This window comes from Dasypus novemcinctus, chromosome 8 (assembly GCF_030445035.2).
Source record: "Dasypus novemcinctus isolate mDasNov1 chromosome 8, mDasNov1.1.hap2, whole genome shotgun sequence".
In the NCBI taxonomy this organism is placed as follows: Eukaryota; Metazoa; Chordata; class Mammalia; order Cingulata; family Dasypodidae; genus Dasypus; species Dasypus novemcinctus.
Genome location: NC_080680.1, coordinates 102834919 through 102854790, shown reverse-complemented (window position 1 = coordinate 102854790; position 19872 = coordinate 102834919). Strand labels below are relative to the sequence as shown.

The 19872-nt window shown below is 44.5% G+C and overlaps 1 protein-coding gene across 3 annotated transcripts in view; it reads right to left on the bottom strand.

Moving 5' to 3' along the window:
- ASTN2 (astrotactin 2) overlaps nt 1–19872 on the bottom strand; it is a 950369-nt gene that overhangs the window by 753712 nt on the left and 176785 nt on the right. The window lies entirely within an intron of this gene.

The window sequence follows — 19872 nt, the reverse complement described above, 5'->3', positions numbered from 1 at the left end:
ATGTGGGCCCCTGTCAGTTATCTTGCTTTGCTTCCCTTTATATACTGCTTCCTGTTTGGGAAATTGGAAGCTACTTTGTTGGGCCCCTGCTGTGTATCCCTGAAGGTGGGAAGAATCCCTTCTTTATGTAGAAGGAGCACCACTGAGGGCTCAGAGCAACTGGGGCATTCGGAAACTCAGATGGTGAGCAGTGGAGCTAGCTCTGAGTTTGGTTTTTACTTCTCTGTTTTGTTTTTTGGGTTTGATTTTTCTCTGTAATGCCTATCTTCTTTCTACTACACCTGTGGGATTGACTGCTTTTCCTGCACTATAATCTCATGGAAGGCAAGGACAATTTCTGATGATGACTACCTGTAAAACATCTAGCAAAGATGTGAGATGTAAACCCTAAACACACCATCTTGGGAAGAAAACGTGACTGCTGTGAAGAATACCAGTTCAGTTCAAGAAGAGCCATAGTAACTAAAATGACTCAGCTTTCCTCCTGAATACACTGATACTGGAAAACTACCATGTTCTGATTGCAAGGCCATCAGATCACTAAGCTGGAACTCATCACCTCTACTCAGGGGGCCAGGCACGGCTGAAAAAAACCAGAGCAGGGGCCAGAGCCCAGCTTTGACTTTGGCAATGAACTACCACAGAATCCCCGAGGTTTTTATGGATGTCAGAACTTTAAAATAAGCACAAAAACCCAACAAAGCTATAGGTGTGTGTACTTATGTGTAAGGGTGTGTGTGTGTGTATATATAAAATCAGTAAATACATGTAAAATATGTGTACATATGTGTATACTTTTTCACCTTCAAAGCCCTAGAAAAACAAGAATGGATCCTCCCATACCCCCACAGAACATGATAGTGACTGTTCTGTATCTTGAAATCATGTGTAACAAGGAATGATATTTAATTAATTATGCATCAGAAATAAGAAAGAAAGGACACACAGGGAAGATATGAAAAAAAATGAAAGAAGAAAAATAAAAGGAGAGGGAAAAGAAAAAGGGGCAGGAAGAATGCTGCCATTTACTAAACAGCAGCAGGTCCTCTGCCACTTTTTTCTTAATGCTTTCATTTAATCTTCAAAACAATCCTATGTGATAGGAATTATAATTGCTAGTCTATAAGGAAAAGCTGGCTCAGAGAGGCTAAGTAACTTGCTTGATGTCACACTGTCAGGATGCAATACCAGGTTCAGCTGGCTTCAAGAACCAGGAAATGGGGGAAACGGACTTTGGCCCAGTGGTTAGGGCGTCCGTCTACCACATGGGAGGCCCGCGGTTCAAGCCCCGGGCCTCCTTGACCCGTGTGGAGCTGGCCCATGCGCAGTGCTGATGCGCGCAAGGAGTACCGCGCCACGCAGGGTGTCCCCCGCGTAGGGGAGCCCCACGCGCAAGGAGTGCACCCATAAGGAGAGCCGCCCAGCGCGAAGGAGGGAGCAGCCTGCCGAGGAATGGCGCTGCCCACTCTTCCCGTGCCGCTGCCGACAACAGAAGCGGACAAAGAAACAAGAAACAAGACGCACCAAAAAGACAAAAAACGGACAACCGGGGGAGGGGAGGGGAAATAAATAAATAAAAATAAATCTTTAAAAAAAAAAAAAAAAAAGAACCAGGAAATGGTAGAGACATGACTTACTTAACCCAGCTTTTCATTCCAAAGGCATTGGTTATTCCATAGCAGCCTACTAACACTCACTAACCAAAGGGAGGGAAAGAGAAAAATGGGGGACAATGGTCATGGCACAGGAATATGTGGGGCGTCCTGAGAAGGGAAAACATGATTTTCAAATCCAGGATGAAATGGACCCATCTTCAGAGATGCCTTTAACTCTGATCCCTTTTTGCACTTGGCGAAATCTCCTTGCCTGACTCAGGTCAATATTTGCTAATTTTTGGGTATTCCATTCTCCTTGCCTGGTTCCAGAGCCTTTCAGCCCCTCCCCCTCTCTGTCGACCCAATTATGATTGTTTGTCCCATGGTTAGATTCCAGGCCCAACAATGACCTGGGAAAGGTTAGGTCTCACACCCCCATCCACCTGTGACCACTGCCCCTCTCTGCTCCCATCATCTTCCAACAAGTCTTCCTTCGTAGCCCCACAGTCTTGGATTGCACTGAACAGTTCATAAATCCATACTGGAAGCACCATTCTTTCTTCCCAGAGCCTTCCCTGAGTATATGGCAAAGCAGCTAAGAACTGGAGTCAAACCAACCCGGTTTTAGTCCTGGTTTCACTACTTTAGAGGCTGCATGACCCTAACTAGGTCACTTTACCTTTCAAAGTGCTAGTTTTCCTACTGGTTAGATAAGAGCAATAGTCACAGTGTCACCTCATCAGGTCATTGTGAGGGCTAAACATGATGCTTATAGAGTCCTTAGTACAGAATGGGCCACAAGGTAAATGTTCACAAATTGTTATCTGTTATTATTGTCTATAGCATCCAGCCAGTGCACATTTAATATTGAAGGGATCAATAAAGGAATGAATGAATGAATGAATAAAAAAATGATAATGAGTGGGTAAATGAACAAATTACTTGGTCTCCTGTTCCTAAAAGTCTATTCTACAAAACTTGTCTTAAGTCCCCAAATCTTTCTCAGTCAGAACCATACACTTCATATATGCTCCCCAATTTACTTTTACAATCATGCAGGTTTGGCATCAATGACCTAGTGAGGAAACTGAGGAAGAGACAGGAGCAGTACCCAAGGCCATGCAGCTGAGATGTAAAATTGATTTCAGCAAGCCTTCAAAGGCTTGCCTGCAGTGGCGAAGGGGCAGGAACATCAAAGTCCAAATTAGATTTTCCAGCCTAAGGAAATACCCAGAAGAAGGTGACAGAGGGAACTGTGCTTTGTCCGGGGCTGAGTCTGAGGGTCCCTTTGGCTCAGTGATCCACTGATTCTACGGTCCCTGGCTTTACCATCTGATATGAGCCCAGGCCAGTGGCTCCAGCCATCTTATTGGGGCCCAGTTCCCTGTCCTCACATGGTTGCTGAGACCCTGCCATGTGGTTTCTGCAGCAGACTGTTGTACCATCATGAGAACTTAGCAAAAGGAGAATCCCAGCGTCAGGAGTTCCCTGTGCCATAAACCTACTGAGACAGAAGTCCACTAGCTGGGCTCCTGGAGGGCTCGCAGCAGGCCTCACTCAAGAACATGAGCCACCTGGGCAATGTCACAAGCACCCCTCTGACCAGCTGTGTTTTCCCAGACCCTGACAATGTAGCAAAGTATGGGGAACTAGACACAACCTCAGGGAGTGCCAGAAAAAAGTTTGGGATTCAAGTTCACTCACTGTATGATCTTGGGCTGCCCAGATCCCATGTCACTCTTCAGTTTATTAATGTATAAATTGGACTTAGCAATACCTTGAATAGTATAGCATATGATTAGGGGTACAGTTGGGGAGTCAGAAATACTTGGTATAAATCCCACATATAAACTGTGTGAGCTTGGGCAAAGAAAATAATCTGCCTGCAACACAATTTTCTCATCCACAAAATTCAGTCAAAACTCCTTATGGGGGGCGGAGGGTAGATATAAGCTAATGGATGTGGAATACTTAGCTCAATACCTGAAACAGGGTAAACGCGTGACACAGGAATATTCTTATTTAAGATATCCACAGGGTTGTCGTGCAAAGCAAGTCTGGAAACATATGTGATATCCCTTATGTCCTAGCTCTCCAGAGCTGCCATGTCCTACACTGCACACTGATTGGCTTAACAACAGGCATTTGATGGTCTCACAGTTTTGAAAGCTTGAAGTCCAGAATCAAGGCATGAGCAAAGCCATGCTTTCTCCCCAAGTCCACAGCGTTCTGCCACCATCCTTGGGGTCCCATGACCTGCATCTCCACCTCCTGTTACATGCCACTTGGTGATTCTCTCTCCTTGTGCCTGCTCTTTTGGTTTTTGCTGAGGTCTGGCTTCTTCCTTTAGTGTTCTCTGACTGGCCACACCATAATTTCCTCTCTTTGTAAGGCCTCTAGCCACATGGATTAAGACCCACTCACACTTTAACCACCCCTCAAATAACAACACGTTCAGAAGGTCCTATTTATGAATGGGTTGAAAGCCACATGTACATGCATTAGGATGTGCTTATGTCTTTTGTGCGGGGCATGATTCAATCTCCAGCACATTATCAACTCAAAGGTGCTGCGCACAGGGAAAGAAGCTCAAGACAACCATGTGATCCCCTCTGAACTAGTGGGAGATTCCACCCAAAGAAAGCAGACGAGTAACTCAGCATCAACAGGAAACTGCATTTTGTGTCCACCTGTATCCACCTGAATCGGCCCAGGCTGCTGTACTGGTCTATGGGACAGGGTTATACTCCCACTTCTTTTTCAGCTTCCTTCACCAAGGACAAGCTATCAGAAAGCAGGAGAAATCAATCGGGAGGGGGGCAGGACCCGAGCATCCAGCCATTGAGTGCACACATCAGGAGCAAACACAGGACCTGATGGGGATAACAGGTGCAGGGCATGAGGGATCCTGAGGAGGGAGGAAGAGGCATGGGGGAGAAGGCTGTCAATTTTTAGAAAGCAAGTTCAGAAGAGGCCAAAGCTCAAGGGTGGCAAGCTAAGGCCCTGCAGGCCTCGGGGACAACCAGATGCCAAATCCGATTTGGGTTATGTTCACTCTAGGGCCGCCCAAGACAAACGAGGTTGGAGAAGTGACAGTGAGTTCCAGAAATAAAAATCTCACTCTCTTAATGAGGGGGTAGTTTCTGCAAGATTGCAAACTGTTCAGGTTTGGGGGCAACTGGTTTTACCTTCTCCTATGAGTCTAAGAATTTCACTAAGCTCTTGGGCAGGAAGTGGGGAAGAGAGGATAAAGAGAATGTGGGTCCCATCCTTCTGGAATGTTCCCTATAAGAAGTCTCTCTCTAGAGTAGGATCAGCCCACTTCTCTTTACCTCCCACCGACAGTGGATTTCAGATTCTCTAGTGGAGTCAGAAAAGAGGGAGGGTGGGAAATGGCAAAGGCAGAGTAGTGCGGTGTGGAAGCCAGGTATCTGGAGGGGGACATACAGGTCAAGGTCAGCATGTGAATTCCTGCTTCTCTGCTTGCTGTTGGCTGGGACAAGTTGGATAAGATACTGTCCCTTGGGTCCCCATGGGCTCACCTTTAAAATAGAGCTGATAGTTCTCAGACAATAAAACGTCTGGGAGAAAATGTCTGGCATAACAAAAGTCAACCACCACCAGCCTCATTCCATCAGCCTCCCCAGTCCTCCTACCCCAAACCAAATCCCTATACTTCCTTTGCTTAAAATCCATTCCTGGCTCCCCAGGGCCTTCAGAATCATGCCCATACTGCCTTAGCCTGGCACCCACAGGCATTCATGATGGAGCCCCTGCTTCTTTCTCTGGTCTCAGCTCCCCACAAGCCCACCTTCCACCCTGTCCTGAAGCCACACTGAACGATGAGCATTCCTCCAAAGTGGGTGCTTCTTCTCCCACACTTGCTGCTCCCTCAGCCTAGAGCAGTGTCTCCCTAACTCCTCTAGTGGGTGGGATAGTGTCCCCCAAAATTCACATCCACCCGGAACCTCAGAAAATGACCTTACTTGCAAATGGGATCTTTTTAAATATAATTGGCTAAGATGAATTCCTACTGGATCAGAATAGGTCCTACATCCAATGATTTGTATTCTTACACGAGGAAGGCAGGACACACAGAAACACAACCAGAAAAGGTCATGCAAAGAAAGGTTGGATTGATGCACATACAAGCCATCAAACCCCAAAGATTGTCAGCAACAACCAGAAGCATGGAACCTTAGAGCCTCCGAAAGGAACCAACCCTACCACTGCCTTGACTTCAGACTTCCGACCTCCTTAACTATGAGAGAATAAATGTCTGTTGCTGTAATGCACCCAGCTTGTGGTCATTTGTTACGGAAGCCTTAGGAAACTAATCCACCCCCTTCACCTGCTGATGTCAACTTGCCCTGCCATTCTCAGCTGGAGATCACTTCTTCAGGAAGCATCTCTGCCTCTTTGAGTCCCCATGGTTTTCTGTTATCTGACTGCTGCTGTGCATCCCACTGCTGGATGACTTCTCTCACACAGGTTCTGAGCTCCCTGAGGCCAGGGGTGTGGTACTCACATTCCCTCCCATTTACCCAGCCTAAGATGCAGTGCTTGACCCAGAAAGGGGGCTTAATCGATATCCAGAAGTCTCAAATCCTGAATAGACTTGCCAGAGGAATGCAAATCCAAAGTCTGTATATTAGCTCTGGCCCCAGCATCCAGAGGGCATATGATCAAACCTTTAACTGGCCCCTCTTAATTGCTCTGCCTTTATCCTCATGCTAGTTCCTTCATCTGGTTTGCGTCTGTACACAATATCAAAAACTGAAAAAAAGAAGACATCCCCAAACCACCCCACTGGGAAAGCCTTCCAAAAAGGAAAACTTAGAACATCATTCAGCCTGGCCTCATTTTCATCTATTTTCCACGTTAAAATATCTAGGCACGAGAGAAGGAGCCAGAGAAAGGAAAGAAAAGGATAATGCGAGAAATGCTTTATTTGACAATGTGTCATTCGGAAACTGATTATTTCTGTCTCCAGCCTTTTTAATATTCCCACACAATGGCCAAACCGCGAGGGGATTTGGTATTCTAAGACTGGATTTATAATACTCTGTTCAGCAGTGATAAGAACACGGGCCTTTAATCCTCAGAGCTGTGAACATGCATATTCTCCCACGTAATGTCCTTCTCTTCTCACCACTTGTTTCTGGTCCCTGCCAGCCTGCCCCATGATGGCTGGGGATTGGTGATGCCTACTCAGTATTCTCTTGCCCATTTGCTGAGTGATGGAGCTAATAGGAAATGGGGCTGGGTTCCAAGTTCTCTGAGAACTCTCCTTTGGGGCTCCAGTCTATGCTTAAGCTAGAAGGATTATTAGAAAATAGTCCAAACTATTTTAGTGTTACAGATAAAGAAACTGAGGATCAGAGAGTGACGGTGACTTGACCAAGGTCACAGAATATCTTAAAATGGGATTAGAGGCAGAATGTGCAGCCCATATCCTCTACAGTGGCTAAGAAATCATGCAAATCCTGACACTTCCACCTACGACCTTTCCTCTCTCTCCATCCTACACTGCTGTCCTAGTGTGCAGTCATCATTGCCTTCACCCATGATACTGTTAACACATTGTGAATGATCTTCCAGATGTTATCCTTCCTCCCCACTATCTTCAATTCATCCTCCACCCATGTCTAAGTCAGTGGAGAGGAGAAACCGGTCCCTTCCCCATTGTCTTAGCTGGAAGTTCTGCACTTTGACAGATAGGGGTCTTGTCACTCAGGCCTCCAGCTTTGTTGGTGACCTAATCTAATACTCTGCTCAAAACTTATGCTTCAGGCATCCATGCAACCAATTTCTACCATGTGCCTATTATACAGCAGACATGGTGTTAAGTTTCCCAACACTTTGTATCCCACTATGCCCGTTGCGTGTCTTGAGACTCAGTTCCTCTGCCCAGAATCTGCCCTCTCTTTTTATTCCTCACCCCTACATCTGCATGTTCAAATACCACCCAGATTCCACCACTGGCTTCAATGCAAACACCTTTGTCAACTCTTCTGAGATCTCCCATCTCCAGGCTCAACCAGAAACAATCTTTCTATATTCTACAATCTGACAGCACTTCATCTTACCCTCACTTAAGGAGCCTTAGCGTTTTCTACCTTGTATTTGAGTTATTGATGTTCATTTCTTAGTTCTCCTACTAGGCAGATTATTATACCCACAGAAAAAGCTTGCTTGATATCCCACAACTAGGAAACAAATATATGGGATAAGGTCTCCCAGCTGGGGAAGTTTCCAGTAAAGTGTAGGCCTACTCTCTCATCTCAACTAGATGAACATCTCCAGTACAGCATCTCCACTAGAGCTTGAGAGAATAGCTGGAGAATAATAAACACAGGTTAAAACTAGACTGCAAATGTCAAGACCATTCTTTAAGCAGCAAGGATGCAGAGAGGTTTTCATTATTTATTTTTAGTCAATAACATGGCAGAATCAGCTGGTCATCTTGGAAAGCTCACACTGGATGTGAGGGGAAGCCTGGAAACAAGGAAATCATTTGGGTAGCTGGTAACAATAGTCTAAGCAGTTCAAGGGAAAGCTAATGAAAATTTGGATGCCAGCAATGCCACTAAAACAGACAGGAGTTTGAGTCACAGCTGTAGTACTGTCTTTGGATTTGTCACTTGAGTTTCTTCAGTTTCCCCATTTGTAAATTGGGTTATTACATCTATCAGAGAAGGTCTGGGGAGTATTAAATGAGATTTCATTGAATGACACATTTATCCTCATGTTTGGGGTGAGTGCAATTAGCTCATTTCTAATAGCTATGTCAGCTCTAACATTTTAGGATATTAGAAAGGCAAAGGTTAAATTTCATGCATTTTTGCACAAATGTAAAATATATATATATATATTCTTATGACATCTTGCCTGGTATAAAAATTATGTAAGCACATACTAAACCAGTCAGCCATCCTATATCCCTCACAGCATTTCACACCCCCGTGCTTTTTTGCTCATGCTGGCCCTCTGCCTGAAATGCTCTTCCCCCAATTCTCTGTCTAGTCCTTCAAGCCCCAGTTCTTAGGTTATGAGGTCTCAACAACCCTTCTCTGGCTGGGTAGAGGATGCTCCATGGTGACACATGGCCCTCTCTGCCAGAGGACACAGCAGGCTGCATTGTGGCTTGACCACCCTGAACCCACCCTGAGTGCCCCCTCAAGTGGGACCTTAATCACCCTTGTGTTCCCAAGACCTAGCCCAGGGACATCACTGAGTGTGTCTCATTCTGTGTTTGCTATATTTCTACACTGAGAAGCAGTGAAGGGAAGGACAGTTTTTATGCATTTCTGAATGAATTTGAATGGTACACGGCACATAGTAGATCCTCAGTGACTTATTCAAAGAAGTAAATGAATGAATGAATTGAATGAGTGATTCAATTATCGATACGTCTTTGAAGGTAAGTGACTGAAATGTACCTACCTCTGTCTGGCCCGCGTGTGTGAGACACAGAGTTGAAGGTAATCTACATGAGCCATTAAACACAAATCAGGAACACACTCCATGTCCCCAGGGACTCTCTCAAGTTCTACAGGATACATGAATGGAGAGGATAAGGGAAATACCTTTAAGAGGACTGATTTTCTTCCTGTTCTTTGTGGCATGAAGGTGAACAGATGAACCTGAGCAGCCTGGGAGGAGCCTTTCTCTCATTCATGATTCATTCAGTCACCAGGCTGAGATCATGCCTAGAACCAGGCAGACCCAAGTTGAAATTCTTAGTCTGCTGCTCACCTTTGGAAAATGCTCTCTGTGATACCAAGTTTTCACAACTCTCAAATGGGAATAATACAATTCACCAAAAAGGGCAATTGGGAGGATTAAACAAAATGCCAAATGAAAAATATGCTACAGACATTCACATATGGAAAACGTTCAATACACAGTAGACAATGGAATAACTGATCCTACCATTTACTGTCACACCCTGACCTGTGCCAAACCTTCTGCTAGGCATTATAAACACATAAATATGCCCTCCAAGAACACATGGTCGCTGTGGGAAAATAGATAGGAACACCAATAATGACTCTACCAGACAGTTCTTTAAGCTCTATCCTAGAGGGAAGCCATAGTAAGGAGAGGAGAGTTTTTCACAATTTCCAAGTTCCAAAACATAGAAGCAAGAACAAAAAGTATTCCCTTGCAATTCCAACTACTTTCAGGTCCCAATAAGAGCTGTCTCATCTAATCAAGTATACTCACATTCAAAAATAATGGAAAGACTGTATAACCAACCACACAGCATAGTGGGTTGACAGTGCACACTCTGGAGTTGATGGTCCTGGGTTTGAGTACCTGCTCTGACACTTACCAGCTATTGGCCTCAGGAAGTCACTGCAGTTTTCTGAGCCTCAGCTTTCTAATCTGAAAATTGAGGATAGCAGTATTGCCCGAATGAGGCTACTAAGTGAATGCACAAAAGGAAATCAGTTGAACGTCTAGAACACTTTAGTGCTCAGTGGTTGACAAAATTCTAACAAATGAAAAACACACAGAGAAAGAAGCCAGGAAACTTCAGCCCTAGTCCCAGGACTCTGCCCTCATTTAACAGATGAAGAAACGGAGACTGCAGGAGGCTTTGCACCAGGATACAAAGCCAGTTAGTGTCAAGACACAACTGGTCCCAGAATCCAAAGCCCTTCTGTGACATGCTGCTGTAATGACCTTGGGATTGGCAGTCCCTCGAAGTATCAGAAGTATACAGAGCCCGGGGCCTTTCCTCAGTGCATTGCATCACTCTCAAGGAACATGGATGCACAGGACCCAGGGAGAGATTCCTAATACTGTGCCAATAACAGAGCCTTCCAAGATGGAAAGCAGTGCGAAGATTCCATAGGAAATGAGAGGTAACTGTGACCTTGGAGCCTGGTTGCTACTTAACACACACATGGTAATTTTCAAACCAGCAGGGAGCTTCAGGAGTGAGCAAGCAGCACAAAAGCTAGCCTGATGCTGGCTTTTTTAGAAATCAGGGTGGGGAAAAGGGAAATTGGGGCAACAGTGAGAGTGCTGGTTTGTGACAAAGACCCAGGTTCATCAGTGAAGACTTGCCTTTCTACCCCTTCAGAGCAGTATCCCTTACCTTTGTCTCAATCTTAGGATCTCTATTCCCTTTCCTTGCTTTCACTTTCTTTCTTTACAGCACTTACCTCTCCATACCACTACGTTATAGTTCAATGTTATGGTTAATTGTTTATGGTCCCAGTGGAAGAGACATTCCATAAGGCAGGGCCTTAATTTTGTTCATTGTTGTACCCTCTGTGCTGAAAACAACACTACTGCTTTGTTGGTGCAGTAAATATTTCTTGGATGGATGGATAGATGTATGGATGGACAGATGGATGGATGAGTGGGAAAATGAGTTAAAGGACTGCCATCTCCCCAAACAGTCTGGTAGTCCCTTAAAGACAAAGGCTGGGTCTGAAGCTTCCGAGGCCTTAGCATATAGTTGAGGGCTTAAAGACATGAAGGTAGTCAGTGAATAACAGAAAGCATGCTGCTAGTCCCCTCCTAGGGTCATTTGGGTCATTAGCAGGCAAATGTGATAACTGTCTAGCTACTTTCCTCTGCTAATTGGGACAAAGAAGAAAAGATCTGAATTCTAAGCTTGTCTATTTGTCCATTTATAAATACTCATGAGAAACTGAACAAGAGAGTAAAGAGGTGAAGGGACATCAGATCCGAATATCCATGCACAGTCAACTTCTTACTAAGGCAAATTGATAGCTCTGTCTGTTCATGTATCTGGAGGGAAATAATAGAACTTGAAGTGAAAGGGAAGGGGGCAACTCTGATGTAGCTCAAAAAGCACTGGGGTTTGGGCTCAAATCCTGGTCTGGCACACACCGTGCAGCCATGGGTCAGCCAATTTGCCTTTCTGAGCCTCGGTTTCCTCAATATTAAAATGATCATGATAAAAGGTGACTCTTCCTCTTTGTGTGATGCCCCAATGAAAATTATATTTATAAAAGAAATATATACATTGCAAAAGTGGTTTACACACATAAGTGCTTAGTAAAATGAGTGTTAAAGAGAAGAAGAACCCAAACACTAACAGTAACTTGGGCAGAGAATAACTGAAGCCACAAAATGCAAAGCTGCATATCCAGAGGCTTTCCAATAATTTTGATGCCTCTATCCAACTATCCATCAAGCTTCTTTAAAACACACTACAACTCACACACGATGGGCCTTTCAGAGGCACAGTTTTGCTGCCATTTCCCAGCATTGGTGATGGAGCTGCCAATTGTCTCAAAAGCATGTTGTCATGGACTCTGAATCTCCCCTACTGCACCTTTTCAGGCAAACACCAGGAAAGTCAGTTGCTAGTTGCAGAGTTAAGCAGAAGATGCCAAATAGTGAGAAGGTAAGAGAGTTGCCTCCATGGGAGGCTGGTTCATGCAATGGCAGGAACAGGAAGTTAAAGCTGATCAGTGTCTGGATGTACCCACCAGGCTAACCTTTTCCTTTTCACCTTCCTGCCTCATATCTCCTGAGATTTTCAAAACATCAAATTCAATATTTCCTGAGCACCCCATGTTAGTCCAGAGAACTACCCAGTCACCTACCACCTTATTTTTAATAACCCCTCTGAACTCAGAGACCCCCTCCACTGTTGCTAAGAGGTTAGAGGTACAGACCCCAGGGGATGCTAGTAAGTGATGCTTTCTTTCCTGGTTCAGGGAACACCCTAACTGTAATATTGATACTCCACCTCCCCAATGACATCAAAATCTCCTCCCTGAGAACTTGCCGTCACATATTGGGCCACCAGACAGCATTCTCAAAACTGCTCTCCAGATCCTACTCTTTCATCCCCTCCCTAAGATTCTACATCTATATTCTTTGAAGGCCCACCCTTGGATCTAGCACCAGCTGGCTTTCCAAGACTGGACAGTGTCCCTAGCTCAAGTCCACGGTGAAGCCCAAGCCACAAGTCGAGAGGTCATTGACAGCTCCCCCCAAGCAGCTACCCAAGAAGACACATCATTCATGGGGCTACTAGAGCCTGAGACTGGAAGGATATGGTCCTGGGGACCCCAGGAATCATCTAAGCTACAGATCAGGGGTTGGATTAAATGTTCTTGTCACAGCACCACTTTCTTTCCATATTGGTAAGAGGACTTGGCTCACTCAAGATCAGCTAGCCTGGGTTCCTGGTCCCTTCAGAACCTTGTGCATTTTGAAGCAACCAGAATGTCCTGAAGGAGTAAGTGGAGATGGGATAGGGACTGTTCCAGAGAATGTCTCCATTTCTGAGCCCCATCTTGGTCCTGGGTCTTCAAGGAAGTTGGTGGATTAGTTTACTAGGGCTGTCATAGTAAATTACTACAAACTAGGGAGCTGGAAAACAGAGATTATTCTCTCACATTTCTAGGGGTTAGAAGTCCAAATGCCAGGGGCCAGCAATCTTTGGGGCCAACCAAAGATTCTAGAGAATTCTCTCTCAACTCTTGTGGCTTCTGGTGGTTCCTGATGTTTACTGACGTGCAGCAGTGTCACTCCAATCTCTGCCTCCATCTTCCTATCATCACCTTCTCCTCTGTGCCCTGTGCTGTGCCCTATCCTGGTCTTATGAGGCCACCAGTCACTGGATTGAGGGCCTACCCTAGTTTACCCTAGATTACCCTAGATAGAGGGCCTTCTCTGTGTCTGCTCATTTTCTCTTTAGGAGGAACCAGGAACTGAACCTGGGACCTCCCATATGGAAGAGAGACGCTCAATCACCTTAGCCACCTCAGCTCCCTGGTATCTTCTTATGGACACCCCCAAATGGAGTGAGCATCATGTTCTACAGCTCCAGTATGGCCCAATGACATCTCTCTCAAACTTGCCTGACTATAAGAATCACCTGGGGGTATTTTTTTAAAAATACTTGGTTGTGGGCCTTGCCTAGCCCTCCACAATCATATGTCCAGGGAACCTTATCATCAGACAGGCTTGGATATTCACATCCCACCTCTCAGTGTTCCTGAGCATAGGCATGTCAGTTCTTCCTCTGTGCCTCCAATTCCCCACCTCCGAAGCAATGCTAACAGTATTACCTACTTTAGGGTTAAAGGAGACAATCCTCTCAGCAGAGTGACTAAAACAATGGGAACGCTTATCATAGAGAGCTACAATTATCAAGAGCATAATCACCTATCATGTCCCTTACCCTACTCATCAGCATATATTTCCCTACAGATGTGTCTTCCCTGTAGGGAAGACTTTATTACTTATAAGTATCAAATTTAGCTTCCTGGTTAAAGTTTGGCCTCTGAATCACCTGACTGGTGAGTTTGGAATAAAGAACTGGACATGTGTAGTTCGGTCTCCTCTTTTCCTCCTTTCTCTCTGGGTGCCAGGTGTCTCCAGAAGCAACATTCTCCTCTGCTCCAACACCCCCTTTAATGTGATGTGGACAGAGCCCAATACGGGCAGGCACCAGGATCCTGCACTTTACCCAGGGTGGAGAAATGCACATTTTTGCCACGTCCTCCAAACTAACCTTTCTCAGTAATGAAGATGAAATGTTAATCCCCATCTGCTTTCTTCTTTTATTTCATCTTTCAAGTTGTTCTGAATTCAGGTGGAAAAAACACGGTGCTTCTTCAAATCCCATGCCAATTACCTGGTCCACGGAAAGTTTTCTATAAATTGTTCTATTATTGTTATTATTATATTCACCAGAAACCCCACGGCCTCTCTTTCCTTTGTAGAGAACTGTTACTTTATTTTTCTCTTCTCCAAAAGCTTTTACATTTCCCCCTTTTATCCATTCAGTTCTGAAATTTCAATACAAAGCAACTAAGTGTGGATTTTTTTTTTCCTTTTTCTTCCTCGTTCATCGTGCTTGGTATGCAGTGGACCCTTTCGATATGAACATTTGCTCTTTTCTCCAGCTCAGGGAAGCACTGTGGCATTATTTCCCTTCCTCCCATTATCTGTGCCTGGTTTCTGGAGCTCCTACCTTTGCTGTCAACAATCAAGCTTTCTGGGGGATTAACCGAGGTCTCGTTGCTTGGGCGTGAGTCGCTGAGCCTCTCTGGATCCACACTGCAAGCGCAAGGCAGAGAGCTGGCTCAGAAGCGGAATCCTGACATAATCAGGACTGGCTACTATTCAGGGAGGAGGTTCTGTCTCCAGCTTCTCCACAGAGCACCCGGTCTTTGCTCAAAAGAAGATTCCATCAGGGAAAACTGCTGGACCTAAACCCAGTGTCAGGAACTTGGAACTTAATCTTTCTTAAAGAAGTATTGGACAAGTCACTCAGTTTGCCATAGCCTCTTTGTCTTCATCAATATAGTACCTCCAATAATTTACCTCATCTGATGCCCAGGGTGGTTGGGAGAATCAATTTGAGAGGGCTCCGAGAATTATTAAATGCTTTTGTGCCCGTCACCCCCGTGTTCTCAGAGGACGGGGCCTAGATTTCGGTGGCCAACCAGATGCTTAATGAAGGAGGAGCCATAACTTGGCAGGTGGACAAGCCCTGAGAAAGGGTAGGGCTGCCCTCCAAGTCCCAAGGAGAAGAAACCTGAGTCCTAGAGGTGACTCTCAGACTTTGAAATCTAAAGGAGTAGGCCCCGTAGATTTTAAGAACTGTTTGGGACCTATGACCCCTGTTTGCCTTCCAATTTCTCCCTATGGCAATGGGAACCTTTAACATGGGACTGTCCCTCCTTCATATATTGGAAGCAGATAATGTCTTCTTTTTCTTTTTCTTTTTAATTATTTATTTATTTTTAAAAATTACATTCAAAAAATATGAGGTCCCATTTAACCCCACCGCCCCCACCCCCCACTCCCCCCACGGCAACACTTGCTTCCATCATCGTGACACATCCATTGCACCGGGTAAGAACATCTCTGAGCATCACTGCACCCCGTAGTCAATGATCCACATCATAGCCCACACTCTCCCACGTTCCATCCAGTGGGCCCTGGGGGGATCTGCAATGTCCCGTAATTGTCCGTGAAACACCACCCAGGACAACTCGACGTCCCGAAACCGGCTCCACATCTCATCTCTTCCTCCCATTCCCCAAACCCAGCAGCCACCATGGCTACCCTTCCCACACCCATTCCACATTTTCTCTGTGGACATTGGATTAGTTGTGTCCATTGTACATCTATGTCAAGTGGGGGCTTAGATTCCATATGGATACTGGATGCACTCCTCCTGCTTTCAGTTGTAGACACTCTAGGCTCCATGGTGTGGTGGTTGACCTTCTTCAACTCCATGTTAGCTGAGTGGGGTAAGTCCAATAAATCAAAGTGTAGGAGCTGAAGTCTGTTGAGGCTCTGGGCCTGGGTGTCATATTATCAGTCCAGAGATTCAAATCCCCTAAATATATCTTAAACCCCAGCACCTATTACAATTCCTATAAAGTAGCATGGAAGTCTTGTGAAAAGAGATCCCCTCTGAGTCCAATTCCATCACACAGAAACACAGGCTCCAAAGAAGGGCCATCTGCCATGGCAGTGAACCCCATCTGCCATGACCATAGAACCCGTGGGTCTCTTTATCCCTCAAAAGAACCAAAACCTGGGGTTGTAGCTACTTTATCTGTCTCTCAGACTCTGCTCAGTTGTGCATAAGGGCATTCCTTCTGACAACCTCCAGACTCTTTTTTAGAGACTCATAGCCTTATAATCTCATTTCTCCTTTCCATTACCCCCTTACATTAGGTCAATCAGCATTTTGAAGTCATGTTATTATATGTAGACAGGGATATTCTGCTGATCCGTATTGAACCTTTAATTCAAGGTCATTTTCTAGTTGTATCTTCAGCTGGTATGTGGTAGTGGTCCCTCAGTGCCAGGGAGGCTCATCCCCGGGCGTCATGTCCCTTGCTGGGGGGAATGCACTGCATCTACATGATGAATTTGGCTATGAGAGTGGCCACATTTGAGTAACATGAAGGCTGTCAGGAGGAAACTCCCAGGCACAGTGCTACTCTAGGCCTTGTTCTTATTGCAGGTGTACAGGCTCAAAAGCATAGCCATTAGTATCAGGAGCCCACTGTTGGGCCCTCCTTCCTTCCTGGTTCTTGCCATTGCACCTGGGGGACTGCACTGCTCCTCCAGGGTCCATGACAGTGACCCCCCAGCCAGGGGCCCAGTACCCCCCCAGCTGTTGTTTTTAATTGTTTCCACTATGAGTATATCTAGACATTACTATACACCCTGGGCATATGCCCTGTATAACTCCCTGTCAACCCTATATATCCTGTCAATAACATCCTATATCAGTATTCCTCCGCTGCCATTGTTGAGCCACTCTGTGATCCAAAACATCCTGCAAAGTGAATCCCAACAAATTGTCAGCTTCACAAGAGTCTTAGATCACCGAAATTCATATATACAATATACAGTACTTCCCGAGATCCACCATAAAACCTTTTCCCTTCCGCAGCGATAATCTTTTAACTTATTCATATCATATTTCCTGAAACTGATGTAGAGATTTCGAGACAATAGCTTTCAAACAAGGTGACAGCTGTACTTACTATGTGGTCCATACTTTAGGTTGTACAGTTTTCTAAATTTTTTAGTTATCCTATGTTTTGCCTTATGGTTTACATTATTAGTCTGCCGTCCCCTATATGTTTTTGGTGTAATATTACATGTTTTATATTCATCCTCGTGTACTCTCACAAAACTCCTCTCTTGCCCCATATTTACCTTGGTTCCATCCATTCCACATCCATTTTCCCCTCCCCTTGGGGCCCACAACACCAGTCAATCTCCATTTCCCAAGAAGCCATGTCCAGAGATACTTGCAGCAGTATTCAGGGCCTGACTTTCTCAACTGCCCTGTTGCCCTGGGAGCCATCCTTTCTCACGAGAGATACAGTTCTCTCTATTTGACGGCATTAGTCTTCTCCAGGATGTGGGTCCCCCCCAACTCTCACTTCTTGGGTCTCTTCCCAATGGTACTACCCACCTTGGCATAATGAGCCTTCAGCTATTCCCCTGGAGTCCGTCCCGCATCAGACCATACCCCCTGAGCATCCTAAACAGGTAACCCTCCTACTTATATTTTGATACAAGTTTCTCAACATTTTGTTCTCAACAAACACCTGACACTCTCCCATGTTCGTATGTTGCCCCTCCCTCCCCCCATTTTTGGGATAATATTACTCCTCTGCCCATCCCCAGGCCCCCTCCAACCCACAAAGCCCCATCCGAAGGCAACCCCTTGCCCCCATTTTGGACCTTCTTTGTGCTCATACTTACCGCCAGCTCATCACAGATTCCACCCCTGCAGACGTTAACTCACATCCTACCTCCACCCCCCGATTTCCTGTAAGCCTCTTGTCCACACTCTGGCTCTCTGAGGCAGTTTGCTTATTTCATATCATTGAGGTCATGTAGTATTTGTCCTTCAATGCCTGGGTTGCTTCACTCAACATAAGATTCTCAAGGTTCATCCATGTTATCACGTGTGATTGTAGTGTATTTGTTCTTACAGCTGAGTAGTATTCCATTGTGTGTATATACCACATTTTATTGATCCACTCATCTGTTGATGGACATTTGGATTGATTCCAATTTTTGGTGATAGTGAACAATGCTGCTATGAACATTGGTGTACATATATCGGTTTGTGTCCTTGTTTTCAGTTCTGATGGGTATATATACCCAGCAGTGGTATTGCTGGGTCATATGGCAAATCTATGGTTAGTTTTTTGAGAAACGGCCAAACTGTCCTCCAGAATGGTTGGATCCTTCTGCATTCCCACCAGCAGTGGATGAGTGTTCCCCTTTCTTCACATCCTCTCCAGCATTTGTATTCTTCTGTTTTTTTTTTTGATAGCTGCCAATCTTATGGGAGTAAGATGGTATCTCATTGTAGTTTTGATTTGCATTTCCCTGATAGCTAGAGATTTGGAGCATTTTTTCATGTGCTTTTTAGCCATTTGTATTTCTTCTTTGGAGAAGTGTCTGTTTAAATCTTTTTCCCATTTTTTAAATGGGTTGTTTATCTTTTTGTTTTCAAGATATATAAGTTCTTTATATATGCAAGTTACAAGTCTCTTATCAGATATATGGTTGCCAAATATTTTCTCCCATTGTGTGGGTTCCCTTTTTACTTTCTTGACAAACTCCTTTGAGGTGCAGAAGGCTTTAATTTTGAGGAAGTCCCATTTATCTATTTGTTCTTTTGCTGCTCGTGCTTTTGGTGTGATATTCATGAAGCCATTTCCTATTACAAGGTCCTGTAGATGCTTCCCTACACTGCTTTCCAAGGTCTTTATGGTCTTGGCTCTTATATTTAGGTCTTTGATCCATCTTGAGTTGATCTTTGTATAAGGTGTGAGATGGTAATCCTCTTTCATTCTTCTACATATGGCTATCCAGTTCTCCAGGCACCCTTTGTTGAATAGGCCATTCTCTCCCAGTTGAGAGGGTTTGGTGGCTTTATCGAATATTATATGGCTATATACTTGAGGTTCTCTATCTGAACTTTCAATTCGATTCCATTGGTCTGTGTGTCTCTCCTTAAGCCAATACCATGCTGTTTTCACTACTGTAGCTTTGTAGTAGGTTTTGAAGTCAGGAAGTGTGATTCCTCCTATTTCGTTTTTCTTTTTCAATATGTCTTTGGCTATTCGGGGCCTCTTTCCTTTCCAAATAAATTTCATAGTTAGTTTTTCTAGTTCCTTAAAGAAGGCTGTGTTGATTTTCATTGGGATTGCATTGAATGTGTAGATCAGTTTTGGTAGGATAGACCAAATTATAATACTATTCAAATCTTAATAATATTCAGTCTTCCTATCCATGAACAAGGAATATTCTTCCATTTATTTAGGTCTTCTTTGATTTCCTTGAACAGTCTTGTATAGTTCTCGGTGTATAAGTTTTTTACCTCTTTAGTTAAATTTATTCCTAAGTATTTGATTTTTTTATTTACTATTGTGAATGGTATTTGTTTCTTGATTTCTTCCTGATCTTGCTCATTATTGGTGTATAGAAATGCTACTGATTTTTGCGCATTGATCTTATAACCTGTGACTTTGCTGAACTCATTTATGAGTTCTAGCAGCTTTGTTGTAGATCTCTCAGGGTTTTCTATGTATAGGATCATGTCATCTGCAAATAATGAAATTTTGACTTCTTCCCTTCCAATTTGAATGCCTTTTATATCTGGTTCTTGCCTCAGTGCTCGAACAAGTACTTCCAAGACAATGTTAAATAGGAGCGGAGACAATGGGCATCCTTGTCTTGTTCCTGAGTTTAGAGGGAAGGATTTCAGGATTTC